At 39.1% G+C, this 27847-nt stretch overlaps 1 protein-coding gene across 8 annotated transcripts in view; it reads right to left on the bottom strand.

Moving 5' to 3' along the window:
- Positions 1 to 27847, bottom strand: part of PCDH7 (protocadherin 7) — a 739914-nt gene that overhangs the window by 395481 nt on the left and 316586 nt on the right. The window lies entirely within an intron of this gene.

The raw sequence follows: 27847 nt of genomic DNA, 5'->3' as shown, positions 1-27847 counted from the left end.
GCAGTAGTTGCTGGCTGCTGGGGAAGGGGAGGGCTGTTTTGGTTGTCTGTCTTCCCCTTCCCTGAGCTTGAGGACTGGGATTTTTTTCCCCACTTGGAATTCATTCTGGCTGAATATAGGGTATCTGCAGTGCTCCTATTAACCCCTTCCCGATGGAACAGAAGTACTGGAAATACCCTATATTCAGTAGACCGGGCACTGTCAGACACAGGGATACCTAATGTGTTTGTGTTTCACAGTCATTTTCTACTTTTGTATGTATTCTAGGGAAAGGAGGGATTTAGAACTTTTATTTATTTATTTTTTTTCAAGCTTCTTTTTTCCCCCCACTATTTTATGGGAGATTCTATACATTATAATAAATCTGTTCCAATGACCTCACATTGCAGTAGGTGTAACACTGTACCATTTGCTTTCTAAAAACCTATTTGAGATACCCCTTGTCTATAAAATATACATTAATAACATTATTTTCAATTTTTTTTTATACTTGTAGCATGTGATTTATGTTATAGAAAAATAAATTACTTATATAATCATAAATTATACGCTCAAATAATAAGAACGCAGCTGAATACACACAAAGCTTTAATAAAATCTAAATACATATAGTAATAGAGTCCCCTGAGACAAGGACTATAGTAAAGCTTATATGATAATATGCCGTTATGAAAATTAATTAGATGTCATCCTTCTAAACTAAAGACATTGCATTGCCTACACAATACTGGCAAACTATAAGAAGAATGTTTCCAACTTTTTTAAAAATAGCAATTTTTTATTTATTTTTTTAAAGGGAAGGTGGACTAGTACCACCAGAATCCCTTAGCCATTGATATGCTTTTATTGGGGTGGTTAGTGACATAATGAACATAACTTTTTATGACACAGTCAACTTTTAATCCATATTTAAATGAGTTCTTTAGTGTGTAGCCTGAACTTACGTTTTCACCTAATATAAAGATTGTGACCACAGACAAAATCGGTACCTCGGAAGACATGACCATACCCCAGGAGCTCAGGACTTGGCTAATGTCTTTGGGGAATTACTAAGGGACATACAACAATGTACTCCACCCATTTTCTGCCAAAGATGAGTGACTTTGCCCTTATGAGTGACTACGCCCTTATGACTGTAAAGAGCTACGGTAACGGCACCGATAGCTCTTTGCCCGGGGCATAGATCGGGAAAGCCGACAGTGCACTGAATTCAGCATGCTGTTGGCTTTCCAGTGGTATATAACACTGCATGTGCCCAAATTCATGAAATGTCCTCTTTAAATGTGAATAAGGCCTTAGTATAAAAAAGCCTGATGTGAGCTATAGTGAGATGAGCATATCCCCAACATCCCATGCATATACAGCCAAGTCAAGTATGCTAGTATATGGCAGCCAGTAGAATGAGTTTTTTGTCTAGTAACGTCCAATTCACATCAGCGTTTGGGTTGCTGTTTGGGGAACCAATCATTAAAAAACAGCTACCTAAGATACCACATGGACTCCATAGACTATAATGAGGACTGTGTGGTTTCCATTTGGTTTCCGCATGAAACATGCACTTTTCTCAGAACGGAAACCCGAAAGCTGATGTGAACCCGGGCCTAAGCTTGTTCATGCAACAGCTGGTAAAGAAAAATTCAACTAAACATAAATTTGTTGCTAACAGACATAGATACCATTGGATGGGTGCGAAACCCCTTAAAATAGTATTTAATACATGAGCTGAAAAAGTACTATCTTATTTTATGTCGACATGGAGCCATAACATAATGACATACTCCCTAGTGAAAACTGTAAAAACTTGGCAAACAACAAACAGGAAGAAGAACAAAAGGAGGAGGAGCCACAAAGACGAAATATCACATAGAATATGAAGAAAGAAGACCTTGTAGCAGAAAGATCGTGATAAGTTCTACTTGGAAGAGAATGACTTATGTAAGTTTAAGGAGGGAGGAAGAAGTGCTCTGACTTCAAAGTTAAAAAAGAAAGATGTAAGAAAGTAAAATTTCTCTCTCCCTGCCCATCATTATTTTATTTGTTTCCTTGTTACACATATCATTGAGATTCCAAGAAACGGAGGCAAAGATGGAGAAATAAATAAATAAATAAAATGCCGGCGTCTTTTGAAGTCGCTTTAAATCTTTTAGCACTTACAAGCGCCACAGGGCACTACCATGTTAAAGAGCCTTGTGTAAATCTCCGTAACAAGAAATAGTTTAACCAAAGATGTTGACAGAACCAATACAGCATAAAGCATGATAATTGAAAAGACCTACAAGACATGTCTAGCCCATAATTTAAATATATATATATCAGTCAGATATCAGATGATATTGAGAATTAATGTATTTGATATTATATAGACTTGTAGTGATCTGTGTTTGATTCGGATTCCTTGGAAAGATCGAGAAAATATTCAGAGGGTCTACTCTCCATCTATACAGAACATTTGCACATCCATTTTTAATCACATCATAAACTTTGTTAACATTGAACACATAGGACATATCATCAATAAGGTCTAAGAGGGTATTCCTGAGTCTATCCATCAGAAATAGACCCTAGTAGAAAGTTATTGTATCCAAATGGGGTTGTCTTCTAGAGGACCTTTGGGGTCCATTATTGTATTGGATTCTGGAGCATCCTCTGGTGGGCTTATTAACTATGGCAGTAATAAATAATTGATATACATGAACTTACTGAAATAATTCAATCAATATAGGATCAAAGTTTATAGTAGTATTACTATAGTTATAGAACAAAGAACTATAGAACATGTCTTGTAGTTATAGAACAAAGAGACTATGGGATTTACCCTCAAAGCAAACAGAGAGGTATTAAAGGGATCATCCAAGTCTATCCATTAATAAAAAGATTGATAATTATTAGAGATGAGCGAGTAGTATTCGATCGAGTAGGTATTCGATCGAATATTACGGTATTCGAAATACTCGTACTCAATCGAGTACCACTCGCTATTCGAATGGAAAAGTTCGATGCAGAACCAGCATTGATTGGCCGAATGCTATACAGTCGGCCAATCAACACTGGTTCTTCTACCTTTAGAAGTCTTCTCCGTGCAGCTTCCCCGCGGCGTCTTCCGGCTCTGAATTCACTCTGCCAGGCATCGGGCCTGGGTAGAGCCGACTGCGCATGCCCGCACTACATTTTCTTGTAGTGCGGGCATGCGCGGTTTGCTCGGCCCAGGCCCGATGCCTGGCAGAGTGAATTCAGAGCCGGAAGATGCCACGGGGACGCTGCACGGAGAAGACTTCTCGGAGGATCCAGCCCAACCCTCACTCATGGACTTGGTAAGTGTAATTTGATCGAATGTTGCCTACCCCTGAAACGAGCATTTTCCCCCATAGACTATAATAGGATTCGATATTGGATTCGAGAAGTCAAATATTGAGCGGCTACTCGAAACGAATATCGAACATTTTACTGTTCGCTCATCTCTAATAATTATACAAATAGTATAAAATAACACATGGTGTACTACTTTACCATCGCTTGCTAATACAATGCTCATACTTCCCAAGTGCCCCCCGTCAGTCTCTGTGTACCGGGCTCCAATAATGATATGGCATGCTGGCTGTGACTGACTGTCGTGGTGACATGTTGACACAACATGAGGCTACCTCTGTGCCGGTGAGCAGTAGCAATCATATTTCATATAATGAAGAAAGAAGTACGTATCCACAACCCGGCTTCTAAAATTTAACTTTTAATCCATGGTTTTTTTAAAAAAATATAAGGTGAAAAAAGTAGGAAAAAACATACAAAGTGAAAAAGTATAGAAAGCTAGGTAAAATACGCAACTAACGCGTTTCGGGATGAATAATCCCTTAGTCTTAGCATGAATCCATCCTGTGCTCTGAGCACAGGATGGATTCATGCTAAGACTAAGGGATTATTCATCCCGAAACGCGTTAGTTGCGTATTTTACCTAGCTTTCTATACTTTTTCACTTTGTATGTTTTTTCCTACTTTTTTCACCTTATATTTTTTAAAAAAAACCATGGATTAAAAGTTAAATTTTAGAAGCCGGGTTGTGGATACGTACTTCTTTCTTCATTATATGTTAACCCGGGTCCGTTGAGTCCCGGAGCACGGATCGCACACCCCGAAGCCTTCCCAGGTGTATATGGTGAGTGGCAATTGATTTTTCTATTCTTTTGAAAAATCATATTTCATGTTAGTATGACTTTGGTTTACAGAGATTGGCAGTGGGCCAAGGAAGCATTGACACAAGAGCGTCAGGGGACTGGTAACGTAAAATTATTAGCTGTTTCTAAAAAATTCTGCCATTAGTTAACCCAAGTAGGGAAGATATTGGTTGCATTTTGAGAAGGGAACCAGGCCATTGTTTGGTAAGTAGCTTACCTTTACCACTGGGTTTGACCCCAAAATTTGAGGGTGCAGTAGTATGCCCGCGATCGAAAACAGTGTCGCAAAACTGTACTGACTTATACTGAATGCTTCTCGAAAGCCCAGTGTGTAATAGAATTATGTAACAACAATGGGATATTGATAATGTTCAGTATAGAAAGAGATTTTAGAATAAAACTTGTACTTCTTGGTATGTTTGCAAGTCGCCATATTCTGTAATAATTGCTAGAAACGTAATCGATGTTCTGTGAAGTCTCTGATCATCCATCAGTGAGATTATTACCGGTTCCATCTGAGATATAAAGAGTGATACTACTATAAAACATCATTAATAGTGATGCAACATGTGCCCGTGTCTACCGTTATCTATCTGGAACTCTTGTTATGGAATCCTATACGTCGGAATACAGATTCAATCCATTATCACAATATGCTAAGAAAACCCTTGAAAAACTACACTGCACGACAATAACTCGGTGGCCTCATATAGAAACATATAAAATAGAGTATAGCAAAACATCTCAGGATATGTCAAGAAGGGAGTCAATGCAAATCTATAGCTTTTCCTTATGTCTCTATTGTCACATCCATCATGCATGCACCTTGTTGTTGAATGTAAGGTTGGTTACAAGTCCTTGTAGGACTTTTCTCTCCACCAATTTTAGATGGACTCATAGGGAGACTCCCCCGTTAGTGTGAATCTGGCCTTAATGTTACCTGTGAAAATGCTGTAGTTTCCTCCTAGCCCTGAATGAAAAACTCAGCAGAACAGAAAGGAAACATTCTAATGTTTTTGCTTTGTATTTTTGTTGCTTTTTTTTGCATATTTTTGCACAGCTCCCCATGGTCATAGCCTTAGTCAGCTGTCTCTAATAGTCCCATATAAAATGTGCATGCTCAACTTGCTGTTCCATTCAAAAGGGGTATAGGATCCCCATTATTTTGATTGGAAGGACTTAATGATCACATCCCCTTCATTCAGAAAGTTCTTCCCTATCTAGTGGATAGGGGTTAAGTCAGTGGTGTAATTTTAGGGGGTGCAGAGGGGCCCAGGAGCCTAAGGCGGTCCATAAGCACTGGCGTCAGTATTGAGATTGCAGCTTCCATCTCACCCATAAGCCAAGGAGACCCACAGATTGCCCTAACCACACTCAGGTGGATTAAACTTTTTAGCACCCGTAACCATCACTATCAAGAATTCTCTGTAGGGATGAGGTAGGGAGCCCCAGACAAAAGATTGCACCGGGCCCACAATACCCTTTAGTAAAAAAAAAAAAAAAGGCAGAGTTAAAGATAAGCTGTGTGTCCAAATGTCATGTATGTCTATTGTCTGAATCAAAAAGGAATAAAAAAAAAGCCTACTGTACGTAAGTAGTGACTAAGTTTAATTGAAGTGGGAAGCCTCTGATTATATCCATAGCATGGCTACTAGATAGTAAAGGATGTGCGCTCAGCTTGTAAGGTTGTAGTTATCATAGTATTTAGAGCTCATTTTGTACATTTGGCACCATGTTATTAAATAAGGCTTTATGCTTTAAAATTAGAATTCATTGTCTACACACTTCATGTTGCATTCATGATCCTCAGCTATTGGACGGATTTGGAGTTGACTTAATAAGGCTTTTCTTCCACCGACTAAAGACACATCTGACATTTTGTTTTGCTCCCCTGTTGAGTTTGGATGCGGAGACTCTTTCTGATTAGAGTGGGATTGTTTTTATTCAGAATATAATCCAAATATTGAAGAATAAAAAAAAGGAGCAGTTGCCGTTATTGAACAGATACATAGAAAATTATCTGTGTTTCTCGATGATTGCCGAATCGGAATACTCTTGGCAGATGTTTATACAATATAAGTAATGATGAAAAGGAGGAATAACACTCGCATTCTGCCTGTTAAATGATCAGTATATCTCTGGTTAAGAAAAAAAAAAAAAACGGAATTTCTCGAATTCAAACAAACCTTTTCATTTAAAGAATGGAGAAGATCAAATTTATATCCATTTTTCTTGCTCGCAGGCAAGTTTTGCCATCAACAGTCTCATAAATAAGTGATCTATTCTGAGAAATGACTGATTCAACAGAAATTCTATCAGGGCAGACAATTATCTATAAAACTATGTGGGCTTCTGCAGAACAGCTGACAGGCTGAGAACATTCATATATATGCATAATGTTGATGGGGTGGAGGGGGGGCTGTTTGGAATAGCTAAATCATACATTATTTCTGGGAAATTCACATTGTATCTGGAGGATTTTATCATGACAAATATCTTTTCAGTCCATTCATTATAACAATGCATTTAAATATCATTTATGCACTTAGGGATGAAGCTGAAGATTGGAGCACTTGACTCTGCAATAACTGTGCCGTATGGTAAATGGATTGGGCTTCTGTTTATTCCGCTGGTCATTTATAGAACTTTCCTCGAGTAGTTACTCTCCATGGTAGCTTAGCTCAGACATGTATAATATTTTCCAGCTCCATTAGGCCTTGTTAAAAGTTGACTTGATCCCTACTGCAGTAGGTACATACTGAATATTGTCTTTGCTTTGGTAAATAATTACATTACCCATAACATTTTGGAGTACATTGCTTATATTTAGAGTTCTACTCCGTGCCCTCTGATATTCTTCCTAGAAATTTTTTAATAAATTGACAAAGGCTGTTACCAATGGACAATCTGGATGCCTTCGCTTTGAACCAAATAAATTGGGTCCAAATTGAATTTGCTGGCCAATTCGACTGAACTTGACTTGAAACAAATTTTGGGACAGTTATTCATCTCTCATTGGGGTCCATTCAAAAATGATTTAGTCTAAAGGTACATAGCTTCCTTGGCTCAATTAACCTCTTACTGACAGCCCCTGTGACAGTAAGGTGAATGTTAGGTATTATCCAGCAGAGACCCAGTACTAATGCCTGAGATCAGTGCCTAATAAATGCAATATAAAAAAATAAAAAGTTTAAAAAAAATTAAAAAGTAAAAAGAAATAAAAAGTAAAAATAATTTACTATAGAGGTACATAGCTTCCTTGGCTCAATTAACCTCTTACTGACAGCCCCTGTAATAGTACGGTGAATGTTAGGTATTATCCAGCACAGACCCAGTACTAATGCCTGAGATCAGTGCTTAGTAAATTCAATATAAAAAATGAAAAGCTAAAACATTTTTAAAAAGTAAAAAGAAATAAAAAGTAAAAATAATTTACTATAGAGGTACATAGCTTCCTTTATCTCAATTAACCTCTTACTGGCAGCCCTTGTAATAGTACAGTGAATGTTAGGTATTATCCAGCAGAGACCCGGTCTTAATGCCTGCAATCAGTGCCTAATAAATGCAATATAAAAAACAAAAATAAAATATATAAAAAAAATAAATACAAAGTAAAAATTCACATCACCCCCCCCCCAGAATACATACAGTATAAAAGTTAAAAATACTATGAAACACATACACATTAGGTATCCCTGTGTCCAAAAACACCCAGTCTACAAACTTCTAAAAATATATTTATGGTGAACGCCATAGCAGGAAAAAAAAAAAATCTAAAGTGCCAAACTGCCATTATTTAAGCTGTTTTGCCTCTGATAAAAAATTTTTAATAAAAAGCGATCAAATTAATAGACATTCCCCAAAATGGTATAACTAAAAATTACACCTGGTCCAGCAAAAACAAAAAAAAAAAAACATCTTGTACACAGAAATATAAAAATGTTGTGGGTGTCAGAATATGGCAACTTCAAAAAGAAAAAAAAAATCACAAAGTTTTGGATTTTTGTAAATGTTAGTAAAACTATATAATTTTAGTATATCTAGAATCCTGACAAAACATAGAATACAGGTGACATGTCATTTTGCTGCACAATGAACACTGTAAAAAGAAAGTCCATAAAAAAGTTGCACAAATGCAGTTTTTCTCCAATTCCTCCCCATTCTGTATTTTTTTCCAGCTTCTGAGTACATTGTACAGAATAAGAAATGCTACTATTATGAAGAACAATTTGTCCCACAAACAATAATATGGCAGAAAAGTAAAAAAGTTATTGGATTTGGAAGGCGAGGAGTCAAAAAAGAAAATTGAAAATGGTCACCGGCGGGAAGTGGATAAGAACATACAGATACATGATTAAATCCCTGGTAAGTAGGTATATTGAAGTACAACTGTATTTTACAACCAAGTTAAGTTGCATTAAGAAGCTGGTTAGGTCTCTTGTCACATATATATGTGTGTATGCTTGCTCACTAGTTGTTACGGTTCTGTGTGTAAATATAAAAATAATAATGAACACAACCAGAACCGCTAAGCTGCAGAGCACTGCAGCGAGGTCCACAAGCCCAGATGGGCAGCCGTATGTCTGAATATAAACCACCAGTTAAACTGCACTGGCAGTGATGTTGTGCAGTTTTAATGTGAATTGGCTGCAATGAGGCTTACACCAGTTGACTTCACTGGGCAAGTGTTTTTGTGCAGCTTTAATGTGAACAGGCGGCAACAATTGTTCACCAGTAACTTGCTGGGGAACTGCACCTGAGTATAGGCTGCAACCTAGGCTGCCAAGGGTTAATTGTCACCCCTGGTCAGAAACACAAAGGGCTCCTACAACAGCTTTGGAGCTACAATATTATCGGACAGAACCAGCAGGCTATTCAGTTCCCTACCCGCAGTACCCAGGAATCCTACACTAGAATACCTGAACTGGTAACCTGGCATTAACAGGAACCTAGCCCTGACCTCCTGTCTAAAAGTAATAGTCAGAGTGTGAGCACCGGGCGGGCGTTGGCTCACACTATTTAAAGGCTAGTCCCCGCCCAACAGGGGCGGTGGCATGACATCACCGATCATGCTCAGTATGGCCAAAATGGGACTTAGCCTCTGAGCGGCTCCAAAATGTCTGAGCATGCTCAGTGGGCTGAAAGCTGGACTTAGACTCCAAACACCTCACTGCAAAAGGCCAAGGGCAAGGTTTGGATTGGCCCGCAAGTGGCGCTATGCGCTGGACGGGAAGCCTGCGGGACCCAATCCTAACACTAGTGCGTACACCATAACTTACAGTATTTTATGCTTTACTAGATAATACAACAGTTAATTTTTGTATTCATTTTAGTAGACTGTAAGTATACAGCATGCTGCTTTTTTACACATGTGTAATTAATATGTTGATGTCAATTATATCATATGACAGCATGACTAAATCTGAGCTGTATTATCTTAAAATGTTTCCTGTACAGATAAATTGACATCGAATGATTATGTTTGACATTACTGAGATGGTGTTAAATTCATAGAAATGCCACTCACTTCTGAGCAGCCCGTCATGGAAATGTTATTTAAAAAAATAATAATAAAAAAATAATAATAATAATTTTCCATCAAAATCCCTTATGTTGTAGTTTATGAAGTAACTGGAGCATAACAAGGTCAGTATGTGATAATCTATTTCATCCTGATTGGTGAATAGTATATCCATAATACACACTTAATGGAAGTAATCTTTTTGATTAATTGATGTATGCCTTTTTAAGCAAGGATAAATGTATTATCCTGGAGTCTGTCATGACCTTCAGTGAAAATGCATTTTGTGGCTTGAACAAATGATTTTCAGACACACAGAGACTGGTCTTTACAAATAAACAACTTTAATTAATAAAATGCTATTTAATTCAGGAAATATGTTAATCAAATAGTTGGTTAGCGAATAAATTATGCAATTAATATCATATTGTATGTTCTATGAGCTGAAGATAAATTGTATGTACAGTGGAAACTGGGAAATATAGATAGAAAATAAATAAAATAAATAGCTAGGACGTTATAAGCATTGACTGTCAAATGGAAACCCTGACATACATGAGCAAAAAAAAAAAAAAACAAAGATAAAAAATAGCTATCTGATTTATGAATATATATAAAATATATATACAGAATTTTAAGAGATATTAAGATAAAACCAAGAAGTATGTTTACAAAGCGTGTGTATGTAGCCATAAGTGGTGAGGAGGTAAGAGCCATACTAGCATATGGTGCTTTAACTGTCCCAAAGGTCGATCTGCTACCTAAAAAGTCACCATAGGTCTCTCTGCTACATAAGAAGTGAACATAGGTCCCTTTGCTACCTAACATGTCACCAGAAGTAACTCTGCTACCTAAGAAGTCACCACAGATCCCTCTGCTACCTAAGAAGTCACCACAGATCCTTCTGCTACCTAAGAAGTCACCACAGGTCCCTCTGCTTCCTAAGAAGTCACCATTGTTCCCTCTGCTACCTAAAAAGTCAACATAGATCCCTCTGCTACCTAACAAGTCACCATAGGTCCCTCTGCTGCCTAAGAAATTACCACAGGTCCCTCTGCTACCTAAAAAGTCACCACAGGTCAATTTGCTACCTAAGAAGTCACCACAGATCCATCTGCTACCTAAGGGCCCCTTCACATGGAGTTTATGCTCTGCTGATTCAGACACGTATACACGATTGCTTCAAAACATATCCCATTTACTTCAATGGGAACGCGTATAATGGGATGTGTTTTGAAGCGCTCGTGTATACGTGTTTGAATCAGCGGAGCGTAAACTCGGTGTGAAGGGGCTCTAAGATGTTACCACAGGTCCCTCTGCTACCTAGGAAGTCACCATTATTATAAGATGCACATGTCAGATGGGTGAGGACTGTAACAGAGTTTACACTGAGGCACAGAATGTAGTTGAAGGAGGTGCAGTGCCGGGGGGGGGGGGGTAGTAGCTTCTACCAAGCTCTGGAAGCTGAAGGGACACAAAGGACACTCTACAGCACGCTAAACTATCCATACTGTACATAACACATGGCAAGTCATAGCCTTCATACAGATTTTGCAATGGTGCCTTGGAGCTTTACATAGGGTCTCTGAGTATACCTATCAATTTGTTGTTGGATTAGGTGAAGAAAATCCTCCATGGAGGTCCAACGGAAACCCAAGAAGAAAAAGCATATAAAACCTTCCACTGACTTTCATTGCTGAAAAGAGAGTAAACAGTCTATGATGTGTGTTCTAGTGGTAATTTTGGGGAGTACTGGTTGTCATTGAAAAGATGCAACTGGTGAATGGAGGCACCACCATAGCTATAAGGTTGCCACATCACAACAGCAACTTGGCCCAGAAGATAGGGGGCCCACAAGTAACCCTGACCACCCCCTGACTGGGGCCCTTGAGCCTCAAAAGAACATTATATTATATTTCACATGTATTACACATATTCACATGTAAAAGCTGTTTAGCTACAATAAATTATTTGGTCTATCGAAATTTATCAAAGCTTCACTTTGATAAAGAATTCAAAAGACTTCTCTCACCAAGTGACCAGGTGACCATCCGATCTTCATGGGTCTTCCATCTCTGCCCACCAACAACCAGCCACTTCACTGTCTACTTAAAGACAGATGGCATAAAAATTAGTAAGATAGATAACAGTTAAGTGCCCCAAAAATCTGCCAGTTTGCACTAGATTTTTGGCACATTTTATGCCAAGGTCAAGTTGCAACGGCAATGGCTAAATTGCCCCAAGGGCTTGATCCCATATATGGATTCATATACAGATATCAAAGATAGGAATATCAAAGCAAAAAATTGTTTGCTTTATCTGTTTATACAGACCTACATATTCAGTGGCTGACAAAATATCATTTGCCGCTCATTTATTCTCTGAAAAGCACTGGTATTCATGTAAATTGTTGAATGTCTATTTTTCTGAAATTATTTAAAGAATTCTGATTTTGCATATTTTGCCACAATGAACATTTTCTCCGCAGAAATATAGTTTTGCTTATGCTTTAATAAGATCTTTTCATTGTAGGATTTCTCTTGTTTTACACAACGGCACTCAAAGCTATATTATGTGCTTGTATTATCCAAAAAAGCAATTCACAAAATGACTAATCTCATCTTCTGTATTTTCTGCATGTAACAGAGAAGATGCACAATTTAAGGGATCTCTGTAGAATCAGGTTTTTTATTTTTTTTAAATAAACAGGTTCTTGTGCTGTCTCGGAAACCTGCAAAGTAAGTTATCTGCAAAAAACGTGTACATTGGCACAGTACCTGCACCTTTGGCATGACTTCTGGGTCTTGGCCCCTTGTATTAGCTGTTGGAGGTGGAAAATACTCCTGAGGCTTAACTCCTCAGATGCTATGATTAATAGTGATGATGGCCTCCGGGGGGCTAGGGTTAAAATCCCACACTCCTTCCACTCCTAGAATTTCTTACCTATAAAATTGTAGGGTTTAATGGGCTGCCCTGGCCCCCAGGAGGGCCAATCCATGGCCTCCTGTCTGCCTATCCTATTGCACATAGGGATACTATGTGCAATGTACTGCAATATAATGTATTACAGTACACTGCGCTGGGGATCAGGAGATCCCAGGTTCAAGTCCCATTGAGGGACAGAAAGAAAAAAAGAAAGTGTAAAAAACACATAAATAAAAAAAAGTTTTTAACAATATTTCTAATTTAAATAATGCTTGTAAACAAAATAAAGAAAAAACAAAAATAAACAAACATGTTACATATATCCATGTGCCTAACAGTCTGCACAATCCAAGAATATGGAATGCCGGTGGTTAATTATTGTACTGCAGCATGAATGTCACACAAGTAACTGCTGCAGCCAGTCATTGGTAGTGATCTTACTATTCTTATAAACGAGACATTACTAGCTATTAGATCCCCTGATGCTCCAGCTGCAATGTTCCAGAGTTCCCAGCTGGTGGTTAATTATTGTACTGCAACACTAATGTCACACAGGTAACTTCTGCGGCCAATCACTGGTAGTGTTTTATTATTCTTATAAATGAGACATTACTAGCTATTCCATCCTCTGATGCTCTAGCTGCAGCGCTCCAGAGTTCCCAGCCATGGTTAATTACTGTACTGCAGCACTAATGTCACATTGACACATGTAATGTCTGCGGCCAATCACTGGTAGTGGTCATACTTTTCTTATCAATGAGGCATTACTAGCTATTAGATCCCCTGATACCCCAGCTGCCTCCCTCTGTTGCTCAGTGGTCTCACTACTTCTATCACTGGGCTGTGTCTGGTATTGCAGTTAAGCCCCACTCAAAGTGCTGCAATACCAGGGACACCCAAGGACAGGAGTAGTGCCAATCACATCCTTGGATATTACATTGAAATCTTCCATGACTTCAAGTTCTATTGTCTTGTACATAGCTGAAATAAAGGGAGTGTATAGCCTTGGTCCCAGCTGACCATGAAGAGCATAACAGCTATGTTATTTTATCGAGTCAAGGAAAGACATTTCTTGGCGAGAAGGATTTCCATTATCTTGCCTTTCCAGTTCTGACAAACAGCTGTGTACTTTGATTTTATGTTCTACAAAATTCCTATAACAAGATAAAAGTAATATCCAATCTGCAAGTCGCCGTACAAAGTTACAAGCCTTTATGAGGTTAACAGGCAGGAGGAGCTTTTTTTTTTTGGAAATATTTGGACAGTTTAAATCGAGGTCAATAAAACGTGGCTGCCAGATGGAGAATCTTGGACGTGTTTTGTAAACCGCAGAAAGAGCCGAACCATATTGCTCAGGTATTTACGGCGTACGCTGTGTGCTTTTCACTATGAATTTGCTCTCGCTCATCCCCGCCACACTTTCAGGTTGCGTTTTCAGATATTTCCACTTATTACTCATTTCATATTGAACGCTGATTCTAGCAGTTGATGTTTGTGTGGTATGCGTTGTCCTTGGCAATATAATGTGCTCGTAGCTGAGAACAGCAGTGATGAATCTTTTATGGCATCTCTGAAAAGCTAACCTCAATAGAGACGGTGGATTCACAATATGCAAAGGTTTTTTTTATTTTTTTTTTACTCCTCGTCAAAATTTTAGAAAGCAGATGCGCGCACCTATTGTCACCATATGCCACGCTAGCTGAAGTGAACTAATGGGCAAGAAAAATAACCTACACTGTCATTTCTTATTGATGTTGTTTTATAAATACACAGTGAGCGGAATATGGAGATTTTCGCAGTGGCCAAAAAACGTAGGTGAGTTTATGATTGTATTGTTCTGCCTGGGCTTAGCTGATGGCTCCATCGAGCAGGGAAGAAAGGGATGATACTTCATCAAAAAGAGAAAATGATGGTGTGAAATGGCAAATAAACGTGTGTTGTTCTCACTTCTGCAGAGAACTGTCTGAGCTGGCCGTACACATTAGATACCTGTTGGCTAAACACATTCAGTTGACAGCTATTCCTTGCGCTCAGCTGGTCCTTGTGTGCATATATTTTTGACAGAAAAAATAGTAGCAAGGCTAGGTTCACATCAGCATTCAGATTTCCGACTGGGGATCCTTGAACGGAAACCTAATCTGGTAAAAAAAAAAATGGTTACCCACAGAAACCCGCGGACCCCATAGACTATAACAGGGTTCACTCAGTTTGTGGAGAGGGGAAGGGAATCCCCATACGGAGTACAAGCCCTGGCGTGAACCCAACGTAAGTCACTGTGAGACAACTTTCCTACCATTTAGGGAGTCAAGACACCTTCATACATATTAGATGGTTGGTCGGTCTCAAAAATTTCTTATCAACTGATACACCTGATCTTTCTAATATACTGAATTGACAACACATACAGAATTACAGTAGCGATACATAACATGAAGGCCTATGGAATAAAATGGACCTTTTATCACCTTGACTGACTCCAACTCTTTGCATCCTACAATCGGTGCTACTCTACTGATTCCGGCACAGTTGGAATTATTTCTCTAGCTCCTGCCATTCCTAAACATTCAGTGCTGTTAGTTTCAGCACCCAATATGCTAATAAGGCTCTCTAACATGAGGTGGGCAGTCCTGGGATAAGCAGACAGACAAGAAAGGTAAGGTAATGTGAATTTTTTATATCTGTTCACATGGTGCGGTGCTGCCTGATGTCTGCGACTCCTGTGGTGTTGTGCCTGTGGGATGGTGTGGCCCAGAGCCTCGGGGCTTGGTCTGGTGGCAGGGGTGTTGCCGGACGACTGCGGTGTTGCGGTTCTAGTGGCTGTTGTGCAGGGCCCCACACAGTAGAGTTGGGACCCACTATAAGGAGGTCGCTGTGAAGTGGCTAGTGGGCTTATACACCTTGATCGATATGTATACTAAGAACCTCGTGTTCAGTATTGTAGAATTGCTGAAAAGCATTAGATCAATGTATAAGATTGGGATGTGCAGTCCATGTCTTTTTTTTTTTTTTTTTTGGATAGACAGACAGACAAAAAACATCCCCCTGACAGTAGAGAACCTAATTAGCATATTGAGTCCTGTAAAATAAAAGCACCAATTACTCAGGAATGGTGGGGGCTAGAGAAAGAGTTGACGTTGGTGGAAGAGGTGAAAAGTTATGTTGCCTTTTTTGGTGCAGATTTGCAGTGGATTGAAAAAGAAAGGAAAATAAAGGACTTATATGTTTCCTTACTGCTGAGTCCACTCCTAGTTTTGGTTAGAAAAAATGAAAAATCTGCACCGAAAAAGTGAACAAAAATGGAAAATGTGAAAATGTGTCTTCAGCCTCACTATGCTTTTTCGGTAAAATATCACATTGCAGCAAGATATCAGGTCCATGGTTGCTACATCTCTTACGTGTTGACTGTTACACGGCGATACGCTTAGTGCAGGGTTTGAGTCATTCTTGAGGTTTTCCATCTGGTACGATGATGTCATTACAGTTATTCATGACATGTATATCTGTAACACAGGAAATCCAAACCACAATGCTGCTACAGATGTACAAGGTACTATTGCTGAACGGCAATGAAACAAAACCTCATGGGGATACTCCATGCAAAAATTATTACACAGTATTACAGATCTCGCAAGCCCAAGTTTTGTTTAAAACTTTCCGCCAAATTATTAACTTTTTTAGTGTTTTATGTTTTTTTACGTTACAGTGGTTAGTTATGCTCGGCAGGGTAACCATGGGAAAGTGTCTCACATAAATTACCTTGATTTTTAAATTACCTTTGACTACCGTATCTGCATATGTGACAACCTAATCCCAACACAATTTGCATTCGGTAACATACAGTAAACAGGAGTCTATTTACAGAAATGTATGTGAAAGAAAGTCACATCCAGGGTTTCAGAAATGAAGATAACTAAGAGAGATTGTGTTTCCTCTAGAGACCGGACCTATTTATATAGTAGACTATCTACATTAAAGCCATGCCACAGTCTCTAGGGCCTGCGCCTATTTTTGTAGTGCAGTATCTATATAAAAGGTCACACTCACAATCTCTAAGGACTGGACCTATATACAAATGTGGCCACCCTTAAGCTAGAATGAACTTTGCATTTGGTTAAAGTGTATGTGCCAATGCAGGTGACTTCTCAGGATAAGCTACCGTGTGTGTGCGTTTGAGAAGTATCATAGTACCTGGTCATAGTGTACTTATATTTTTCGTTATTTTGCATCTCTCTCCTATGCATAATGTATCTGTAGTTTTCATTGCTCTTTGAGCTGGTTGGTGAAGACTAGCCATATATACTGTACAGTAAGCGAGGGATAATCTGCTCTGTAACTGTCTCACTCAGAGACTGCCCCAGAATAATTTGCAACATACAGTATACAGAGAAATACTGAGATTTACTAAGGTGAGTAAAGTGTTTGCATTGTGATAGAATCTTTCTAATTATCTCCTGCCTAAAGACACCATACACATGACTGTATGCATGCTAGACCTGTGTGCTATCCGAATTTTTCCTGGATAGCACACTGACCCAGTTATTTTTATCTGCCCCTGCACACAACTGTGATTTTCACAGTCCCTGCCACAAAACTCTATCCCTCTATCCCACTGTGCCAGTCAGTCACTGTTAGCATTACATTTGTTTTGTATATTTGGTATAATTAAGGTATTGTCACTCTTCTCCATTGCCATATCCTCCTTAGTATGGCCTCTGTGTAATGAATACATGCATCATCCAAACATCACTGATCACTAGACCTAAAAAAATATCCGAATTGCATGGCGAAATCTCAGAGTGTGCAGTTACTTCTGTTATTTATGTATAAAGACCATGCTTAAGCCAGGTTCACACCTTCAGTCGGGTTTCTGTTCTTGGGGACCCGAAAAACAGCAACTCAATCCACTTAAAAGTGGTTACAGAGACTATGGGCTCTGCTGGGTTTCCGTCCAAAAAATGTGGAGGAAAAGTTCTGCTTGTAGTATTTTTCTCTGTGCATTTTTCAAGTGGATTTGGGGATGGAATCCCTGAATGGAGTCCCGGTGTAGGTGTGAACCTGGCCTTAGCTAGTCTATGGATTAGACATATAGTATTATACACAATACCTAAGGCATGGTTCACATCTGCATGGGGACCCTCCGAATGGACTAACGAATGCATTGGCAAGCGGTGAGCTTATGAAGGCACACAGACCCTATAGACTATAATGAGGTCAGTGTGCTTTCCGCGCGGTGTCCGCTTGAGTCATGAACTACTTTTCTGTCCGCATATTCTATGTGGATATCACGCGGAAAGCACACGGACCCCATTATAGTCTATGGGATCCGTGTGCCTTCATAAGGTCACCGCTTGCCAATACATTCAATAGACCGTTCAAGGGATCCCCATGTGGACTTATTGAACGCAGATGTGAACCAGGCCTAAGAAGGCCACCCTTCCACGGGCTGGACCTGAATATTCGGTATGGAATTTATAACTACCACTCACATCATCTCTAAGAATTGGGTCTATTGATATAGTACAATAACTGTATTAGGATCGTGCTCACCCTCTATGGCAGGGGCCTATTTCTCTATTTAGTATAGTACTGGCCTAAAGGCCACCCTCACTATAACAACGTAATACATTATCCTTGCCTAGTGATAGGTTGCTTTCTATCCAGAGTAATGACTCTTGTACAGTGCTGGGAGAAGGCTAAATTAAAGAAGATATATTCGCCTATAAACATACAAATCACTTAACAGCGTATTTGCCTTAAGGATGCAACAAAACAGCTTTAAGGCTGAGCAGGAATTGGACATGAGGGATTCTGAAATTAAGTGCGATCACATTTGTTATTGGATTGAGTGCCTAACATATTAAATGCCACTAACCATAGCGCTATTTTCCTTTTCATTTATAGTAAAATGGTGATTAGCCGTAAAGTGTCCATTAGGACTATAATCAACCAGTTTCTCAGGTTACAAATGTACACGAGCGAAAAGTTGCCGGTAAAACTGGGTATTTATTTTACTAGGCCGTAAACACTTATTAATGTTAATGATGACAGCAGGATGCGTCGGTCATTATCTCCGGTCAGGTGACGCGCGGATCTTTCCACAAACGCTTATTTCTCCCGTTCGCCTCCTGTGTAAACTTTATTAGAAACTTTCAATCCGTACCTCTTCCTGCAGCCTCATTAGAATTTCTCGCACCATTATTTCCCTATCTGCCGTGCGCATATTGTAAGGTCTATTTCAAATTACATTTGCCATCCAGAGTCTCTTCGGCAACTCATTTGCCTGTGACCATCAAACATATTTAATGGCTTTATTCAAATATAAATTTAGATACATAAAGTGACTTAATTTGGTAGGAAAATCACATTTACTTATCGGCGGACATGATCCTTTTCTCCTAATTTCAAGGAATGTATCCAATTTTTTCAATGTATATCAGTTTTCCTTTTAATTAAACTATTATAACATGAAAATCTAAATGCAAATTTGGAATTAGCACCATTTCAGCTGCTCTTCTTTAGAAGCGGAAAAAAAAGTCGCTTCCCGCTAGAGCAAAGGAGAAAAAAAAAAATGTGGCTGTCATACGATTTTATCTCGCCACAGAAAATGAATATTAAAACCTAAGGGCTTAATTAATTATTATAAAAAGAATCCAATGTTTTGCTCCATTCTTAAGCTGCAATACTGCTCTTTATTCAAGAAACAAAATGGTTTTGAAATCTAAGCAGCAGTCGGCTGCGGTACACGATGTGTCTGATGCCTAGAGACATTCATTGTTCATTTTCTGGTTACCACGGTACAGGTCTGTAACTTGTAGCAGATAATGAACATAATTTAAATTATGGTTTGTGCAGCATATTACTGTCATGTTCTATTGTACGCTCCATTCAATTGCAGAACTTCAGCTTAGAATATTTCCCTATATGAATATACAATACATGCACATACCCCATTCCCATGTGACAAATTCGATAATGATGTGGCTTTACTTAATATAATCAACCAGAAAATCCTATGGGTTGTTTTATCCCCTTAAACTTTCCACAAACTTTTGTTAAGGACTTCAACATCTCAAGATTCCATTTCTTAAGCTCTGCAGTGCACATGACAACCACTGAATGATCACATTGAAACATATGGTATAAGCATCTCCTAACAGAATATCAAGAATTTATGGGGGGGGGGGGGGTTCAGAACTGGTCAACTTATGCCACTTGTCTAGGGATTGTTGAGCCAATATTCGAGTCCAAAAACTTGCCACCTTCTTCCTTCATCCTTTATTGCTTTACCTCTTGGCTCAACAACCCCAAAACAAGTGGCACAAGTTGACCAAAAACTTTCCACTAAGAATTCCGCCAATGCTCTTAACCCTGGATACCCTTAGTAGGTCCCCATCTTTGCATGTCTCTCCATCTTCTTCTCTATATTTGCACTTACCTTCTATACATAGATTTCTTCCTGCATTGTATGATATCTTTCATGTAATCATTGGTCCCAGCTGTGATAAACATGAGTGATGATATGTCCCCCTACAGAGCCCTGATCTCAACATCATTCAGTCTGTCTGGGATTACATGAAGAGACAGAAGGATTGGAGCAAGCCTACATCTACAGAAGATCTGTGCTTAGTTCTCCAAGATGGCGGGAACAACAGATATAACTCAAAACTAACTCAAAGCAAGAAGTCAAATTCAATTTCAGCATATCATGTGGCGGGGTGATGGCGAAAAGCTACTTATTGACTTTGTATGGCTCTGCTTGGAGACGGGAAGAAGCAAGGTACAGACTTAGAGAAAGTCTATGTCACTCTCTTATGACCAACTAGTTTCAAGGAACATGAAGTTATCTTATTGCTTGAACAAATGAACCCAATGGCTGCATTAGGATAGATAAATGAATGATATGCAACTGTTATAATGAAGTGATCTAGTTGCTTAGATTAGGAGGACCATTTCGTAAAGAATACCTATATAGATAAGGCACTGATGTAGCATGTGAGTCTAAGAGTTCCATTATGGTAGACCATACAACCATATTAGAGGAGTCATGATGGAAAAGTCATTGAGCTGAGATACAGAACCAACAGAAGACCATGCACGGGAGCACTGTATCAGAAGCCATTACATGGGAGTTTAGAAAATGGATGTTTTTGAAACAAAGGACAAAATCACAATATCAGAATATCAGAATAGTCCCTCATTGGAAACCCACAGAAACACAAGGAGAGAATACAAAAAATATCAGGAATTGTGCTGCATTAACTGCACAACTAGGTATTTTGACATCCCTATATTGCCCACATTACAATATCTATCTATCTATCTATCTATCTATCTATCTATCTATCTATCTATCTCTGAAGGTAGACCATGTCCATTCTTATTTTTATACATGCTTTATATTGCTTAAGAAATTATATTTTTCTTTGTGCAATGTTTATACATTAAGATGGCGCCCGTATCCAGTACCGCACCCAGATGCTGACGCACATGATCGTCATGTGGTTTACAAGAAAGACAGTATCATTTCTCGGGAAATCAAAAGCTAAGAGATGTTGAAATTTAAGAGCCAATGACTGATCGCCAGTGTATTCGGATACAAGACGTATATGCTTACAGCCTGCTGTTATCTTATCTTTCTTGCATTCCTGTATAAAAACTGTAACTTCCTCAATAAACCTCAGTACTGTGTGAGCAGCCAGAGCGTCCAGCATGGCCTGAGATTGAAACTGAACCACCTTGTGTCAGAGTCTCTCTTAGCAAGCGCGCACATGCATGATTGATTTGGAGCAGGTGACTGACCACTGGAAGTGACCCGTATTCTGGCGGAGGTCACTACCTCAACATATCTATCTATCTATCTATCTATCTATCTATCTATCTATCTATCTATCTATCATCTATCTACCTATCTATCATCTATCTACCTATCTATCATCTATATATCTATCTAGCTCTCTATTATCTATCTATCTATCTATCTATCTATCTATCCGTCTATTTATGTGCATTCTGAAGGTATACTGTTTCTTTTTTACATAATAAAAATTCCTGAATGGAGTTCTATACGCTCCATAAATCACTGCCATAAAATAGGTGCAGATACTCTCATGACCCACTTTTTATAACATAATTATACTATTTTTTACATCCTTTGAGAAATGCAAATCCCCTTGTTTGCAGGAAGCAAAAGTTAAAGTTCTTTGAGTCAGTGGATTAAAATACTATTGTAATCCAAATATCTTGACACGTTTCAAGGAGGTCCCTGAAGTTATTAGCTTAAGAGACATAAAATAATGACGGCAGATCACTTTTTTAGCCTGAATACTAATACTCTCCAAAGAATTAAACCATATTGCTTTTAATCCGTAACTTCATATATAAAAGTCTATTATTTCTTGAATTTTAGGATATTTGGGTCACAAATAAATCTTGACAGATCAGATAATATTAATAAATCATATCACGTAAATGCATTAAGAGTAATAGTACTATTCTTAGATTCTGCTAAAACATCTGGTCTTAAAGTGGCAGTTCTTGGTTATGTGACCTTAGTGATTTATCTTTAGCTTGGGAGTTAGGGACTCATTAAAGGGGGTCTGTCACCAATACCGGTATATTAACCCAGCCCAGCAGATAGACCGGCGAGGGTCATCTGAACTAAAGAGTGTTTTCTCCTTGTGAATAAGTGCCTCCATTTCTGAGATATTACTGTCTTGTCCATATGCAAATTCACGCTTACCTCTGGAGCAATGGCAACACCCTTGTTGCTCCAAAGAGCTCATTTGCATATTGACAAAAAACAGCAATATCTAAATAATGGAGATATCGTTTCACAAGGGGAAACACTGTTTGATTCAGGAGTTGCATGTATAATGAAGCTTCAAAGTAAACTGTGTCCTCCTTCTTTGCTTGCTTATACTGTTATATTGTTGCATCCGAGTAAACGTGCCGACTGATAACCTCTCATCCTCCCCATACACATGAATATGTTTTCAATGTTGAGAGTGGAATAAGCTGCTGTCATTTTTCTCATGAGCAAAGGACTGAGCATGGTGAAATTCAGCACGCCACATTCTACTCTCACCCATATAAACTGTAAGACAAGAGAGGTCCATACACCCATGAGATAGTCATCCGATCCTTACAAAATTGGTGAGTTTGGTAAACCTTCTCTAATGTTTATGGATACTTTACTAGAAATATATTATCCTGCGACCAAAAGGTATACATAAAGTGCTGAAGGTTCCATCATCAAAACAAAAATAGAGACCCTGCCCCCTGATACTGGTTCCCTCCACCACACACCGCTACATCTAGGACATTAAGAAGTAAGACCTTGTCTAATCCAGTCATCTTCTTCATTTATAATCGAGAAAGGCATACATCCTTCAAGTCTGGTTATGACTTTTCACCTAGCTTCTCCCATGAACCTCTAGCCAAGATCCAACCTCCACCCCATTCTTTTTGCAATTCATGGTAAAATAGTGATTGTGCCATCTTACTGTGGGATACTACAGATCCTATATTACCTGCATGGGCTATCTCTATATTACCAAAATTCAGTACCACCTCCAGTCTAGTCTGTTTCTGCTACTCTTATTTTCTGACACTGCTTTATGTACAAGGGCCTGATTCACAATACGAATAGGGGGCCAACTTGAGCTGAATTACCCACATCTGTAGTGGTTTATCCTGTACTATATATGCTGATGCTTCTGTTCTTCAAGTTTTCAACATACCCTGCAGCAAATACATCTTTATCTAAGAAGGGAATATTTTTAAGTGAAAACATTTTTACAAACGCCTCCAAGTTAAAGATACCATACATTTTTCTCGTACTAAGAAATACCATACAGAATGGCCCAAGCTGTGCACCAGGTCAGACCTGTCATATCACACACCTTTAGATGTATGAAATTCTATCTATAGACATTGATTTACACTTTGCACATATCACATCCTTGCACTGATCCACAAGTCCTAGAGAAAGCTTTGATTATTCTTCTGTGACTATAATGAGCTGTGCACCTGTGTGTCCATCACATGACCATGCACTGTATATCACATGACCATGGACCGTATATCACATGACCATGGACTGTATATCACATGACCATGGACCATATATCACATGACCATGGACTGTATATCACATGACCATGCACTGTATATCACATGACCATGGACCGTATATCACATGACCATGGACAGTATATCCCATGACCATGGACTGTGTATCACATGACTATGGACTGTATATTACATCACCATGGACTGTAAATCACATGACCATGGACAGTATATCACATTACCATGGACTGTATATCACATGACCATGGACTGTATAACACCTGACCATGCACTGTATATCACATGACCACGAACTGTACATCACATGACCATGGACTGTAAATCACATGACCATGGACTGATTTTTATTCCCTGAAAGTAACCAAAGAAAGTCAAAAAGAGATTTAGAGAACTGTGAGGAATTAACACAGAAAGTATATTGGAAAATGCTAGAACTTTTCATCGCAAAAACAATAACATTTAGTTGCTGAAACTTGACAGCCCTTTCAGAACACGCTCTATTCTGGTATGTCAGAAATTTCCGATAGAAGTTTCAGTTCGCTGCAGTAACTCACTATATGTACTTGACTAAATATTTGTGTGCGTTCCCTTAAGGTGCAGTTTCCATCACATGTAGTTCTTTTGTAAGACATTTTAAAAGAATGTACTGACATACTTTTATTTATTAAAACCAGATCTAGAAATATCTCACTTTCTAAAGAATTTCTTTTTTTCTGATTGCAGATTTTTTTTCTATTTTCTGTATATGATTATGGGGCTGCCTGAGGTCTTCTGCTCTCTTAACAGCATTTAGTGATATGCTTTACAGCATAGTCAATGCCATTGGCAGATATAGTCTGGAGACCTCCTTGAGTTAAATGGGAGAGTTTTCTGGACATACTCTCTACAGAAGAGGGAGTAGATATAATAGTGACATGGAAAATTAAAAAAAAAAAAAAAAATCTTTAAAAATTCTCAAAAATATGTTTCAAATAAAAACCTGGTTTAAAAAGCAGTTGATTGTTGATGGCACATGTATACAACAGAATTTATAAAGGGAAATAATAGAGTTATTCAAGTGTCTCCCAGTTATGCGCCAATGTGGAAAGTGTCTATAAAGAGTATCTGGCTCTGCAGGACACAGTCCATTCGTATCATTGAGGGTGATGTAGTGCCTCGCTTCTCCTGTGGTGGTGTTGGAGGAAATTATGTTACTTGCGGCCAGGCCTCTTTACACATTATAGGGTATCAATCATATGCTAGGATACAGCAATTTAGATACAGCTGGAGGGAATATTAGGACATGTTTGAAGTAGGCTTCATTCACGCTACTATGTGTAAGGAGCCCATATGGTAGCATACCCTACAGTCCCATAACCAAAGATATAAATATTAGAGATGAGCGAACACTAAAATGTACGGGTTTCGAACCCTATTATAGTCTATGGGGGGAAATGTTCGTTTCAGGGGTACGCAACATTCGATCAAATTCTACTTACCAAGTGAGGGTCAGGCTGGATTCTTCTCCCTGCGCAGTGTCCCCGCGTCCTCTTCTGGCCTTGAATTTACTCTGCTAGGCATCGGGCCTCGACAGAGCCGACTGCGCATGCCCGCACTACAAGCAGACATGCACAGTCGGCTCTGCCCAGGCCCGATGCCTGGCAGAGTGAATTCAGAGCCGGAAGAGGATGTGGGGACGTTGCACGGAGAAGACTTCTAAAGGTAAGAGAAAAACCAGTGTTGTTTGGCAATGTATAGCATTCTGCCAATCAACGCTGGTTCTGCATTGAATCTTAACTTCAAACAGCTAGTAGTACTCGATCGAGTACGAGTATTTTGAATACCGTAGTATTCGATCGAACACCTACTCAATCGAGTACTACTCGCTCATCTCTAATAAATATTATTGATGAGCGAGTAGTATTCGATCAAATACCTCGCCGGCATAGGAGTGTGTGTAATCAGCCAAACACAGAGGGGTTAAGCGCTTTGAATATTCTGTGCGTTTAACCCCTTGGTGTTCGGCCAATTAAACGCATTCCTATGCCGGCGAGGTATACGATTGAATACTACTCACTCATCACTAATAGATATCTTTGGTTGTGAGACAAGAGTCACCAAGAGTCACCACCATCTCCATGTAGTTGTAGCCTTAGACTTGCACCTATTCACCATCCCAGCCTCACCCCCATTGAAGTAACTTTTGATAAAAGGCATATTAGGTGCAAAACATTACAAAAAATTGTGCGTGTGATTAACAAAATAAGTGCAAGAAAGAAGTTGCAAAAATGACAAGAATTCTGGAGCAAACGCAACGATAAATCGTCCCTTTTGAGTAGAACCCTCTCCTTGTTTGTTTCCTAGTAATTCTGTCCTAGATCCTGAAATATTCATTTCATTATATTTTTAGCCAGTCTTACTAGTCTTCCTTTTTCAAGAATAAAAAGCCTTAAAGTTGTTCAATTTGAAATTAATTTAAAGGTTAAGGTCAAACTGAAATGTCAAAACCTTAATTTCAGTCCCAAGTCCCAGTACAATTTTCTTCCGAGATATTCTCGTGAATTTGCTGCTGTAAAGTGCAGGCGTCTCATTTTCCTGTGTAATGTGACTCTATGAACTGTTCCGGCACTCTGTATAATGCTGATAATCAGGCAGCAACAGGCAAGCCACGTCTTGTATCGGCGGAAATGATTCAATAATCACATCCAATTGACAGTATCTGTGACCCATCTACATACTTGTGTGCCATGTTTTCACAGATTGTGAAATATCATTATTTTTTCATTATTGCTCACAAATGGCTGCTTGCCACCTTTAAAATACTGTTGCGAAAAAATAATAGATTGGCAATAAGTCATTTTATGGGATCAACTTGTGTTATTATTTGAGAAAATGTACTGTATGCTGAAAGGGAGTCTAATCTTTATACATGATTGGAAAGCCATTATGGTTGCCCATTCTTGCTACTCTTAGGCACAGTTAATGTAACGCCCCATTCACGCGGGGCTAGGGACCATGTATTTTGGTCTTGATTTTGACGCGGAAAGCTGCGTCAGAATAAGATCAAAATGTGCCTGCTGCGACTGTCGTGGCTTCCGACAGTCGTGGCTTCCCACTCCGGAGTAGGCCCAAATGAATGGGTCTAGTCCGGAGGGTGCTGTCGCGAGGCGAAACAGCTGCATAATCCACCTGAACAAAGGGCAGCTCGCTTCTTTTTTCCGCTAGCGGAAAAAAGAACGCTAGCGGTCTGCATAGACCTCTACAGTGAGGGGGTGGATTTTGAGGAGGATTCAGCAACAAAATCCGCCCGCTCTTGAATCTTCTGAACTAATCCTAGACCCACTAGACAGTGGGTCTAGTCCGGAGGGTGCTGTCGCGAGGCGAATCAGCTGCATAATCCACCTGAACAAAGGGCAGCTCGCTTCTTTTTTCTGCTAACGGAAAAAAGAACGCTAGCAGTCTGCATAGACCTCTACAGTGAGGGGGTGGATTTTGACGAGGATTCAGCACCAAAATCTACCCGCTCTTGCCCCTTCTGAACTAGTCCTTATGGTAGACTTTAGTCTGTGACTATACACTTCTAATTCAGTCGACAGCTATTTGTCAAGTTAAGCTTTGCTACATCTATACCTAGGCAGTAATTGCTTACAAGTACTCTATCAGGAACAAAGCATAATAGGTCGAAGCGGAGAATAAGACGCTGGTGTAAACCTTGAAACTTTCCATTTGGATTGTAGATGAAATCATTGTACACAAGAGCTTCTCCTCAGTAATATTTCTGCCTAGATTTTAAGATAAATGCTTGATTCTGATGGAAGCGAGAAAAAAAGTGATTTGATTTGGGCCGAGAAAGTATCTCCAAAGGACACTAGCTTATCCTCACATTAAAAATTAAAAGATCTTCTCGGTACTCTAGAAATATGATAAATGGAGAGCAGCATAATCTAATATACCTCAACAGGATGTAATGTATCATTGCCCAGAAAATGTTGATTAAAGGATGGCCTTAGACCAAACTTTGCAGTTTTTTCATTCAGCTGAAAGCAAAGCAGAAAAGGCCTGAGTGATCCGTCATTTAACCCTTTCCCAGGATCGATGGAAGTCAATACCAATGTTAGTGGTGATAATAATAAGAAGGTCTTTGCCCTACAATGTAAAGTAC

Source organism: Leptodactylus fuscus, chromosome 1, assembly GCF_031893055.1.
Source record: "Leptodactylus fuscus isolate aLepFus1 chromosome 1, aLepFus1.hap2, whole genome shotgun sequence".
NCBI lineage: Eukaryota > Metazoa > Chordata > Amphibia > Anura > Leptodactylidae > Leptodactylus > Leptodactylus fuscus.
This window is presented reverse-complemented; position numbering and strand designations above follow the sequence as displayed.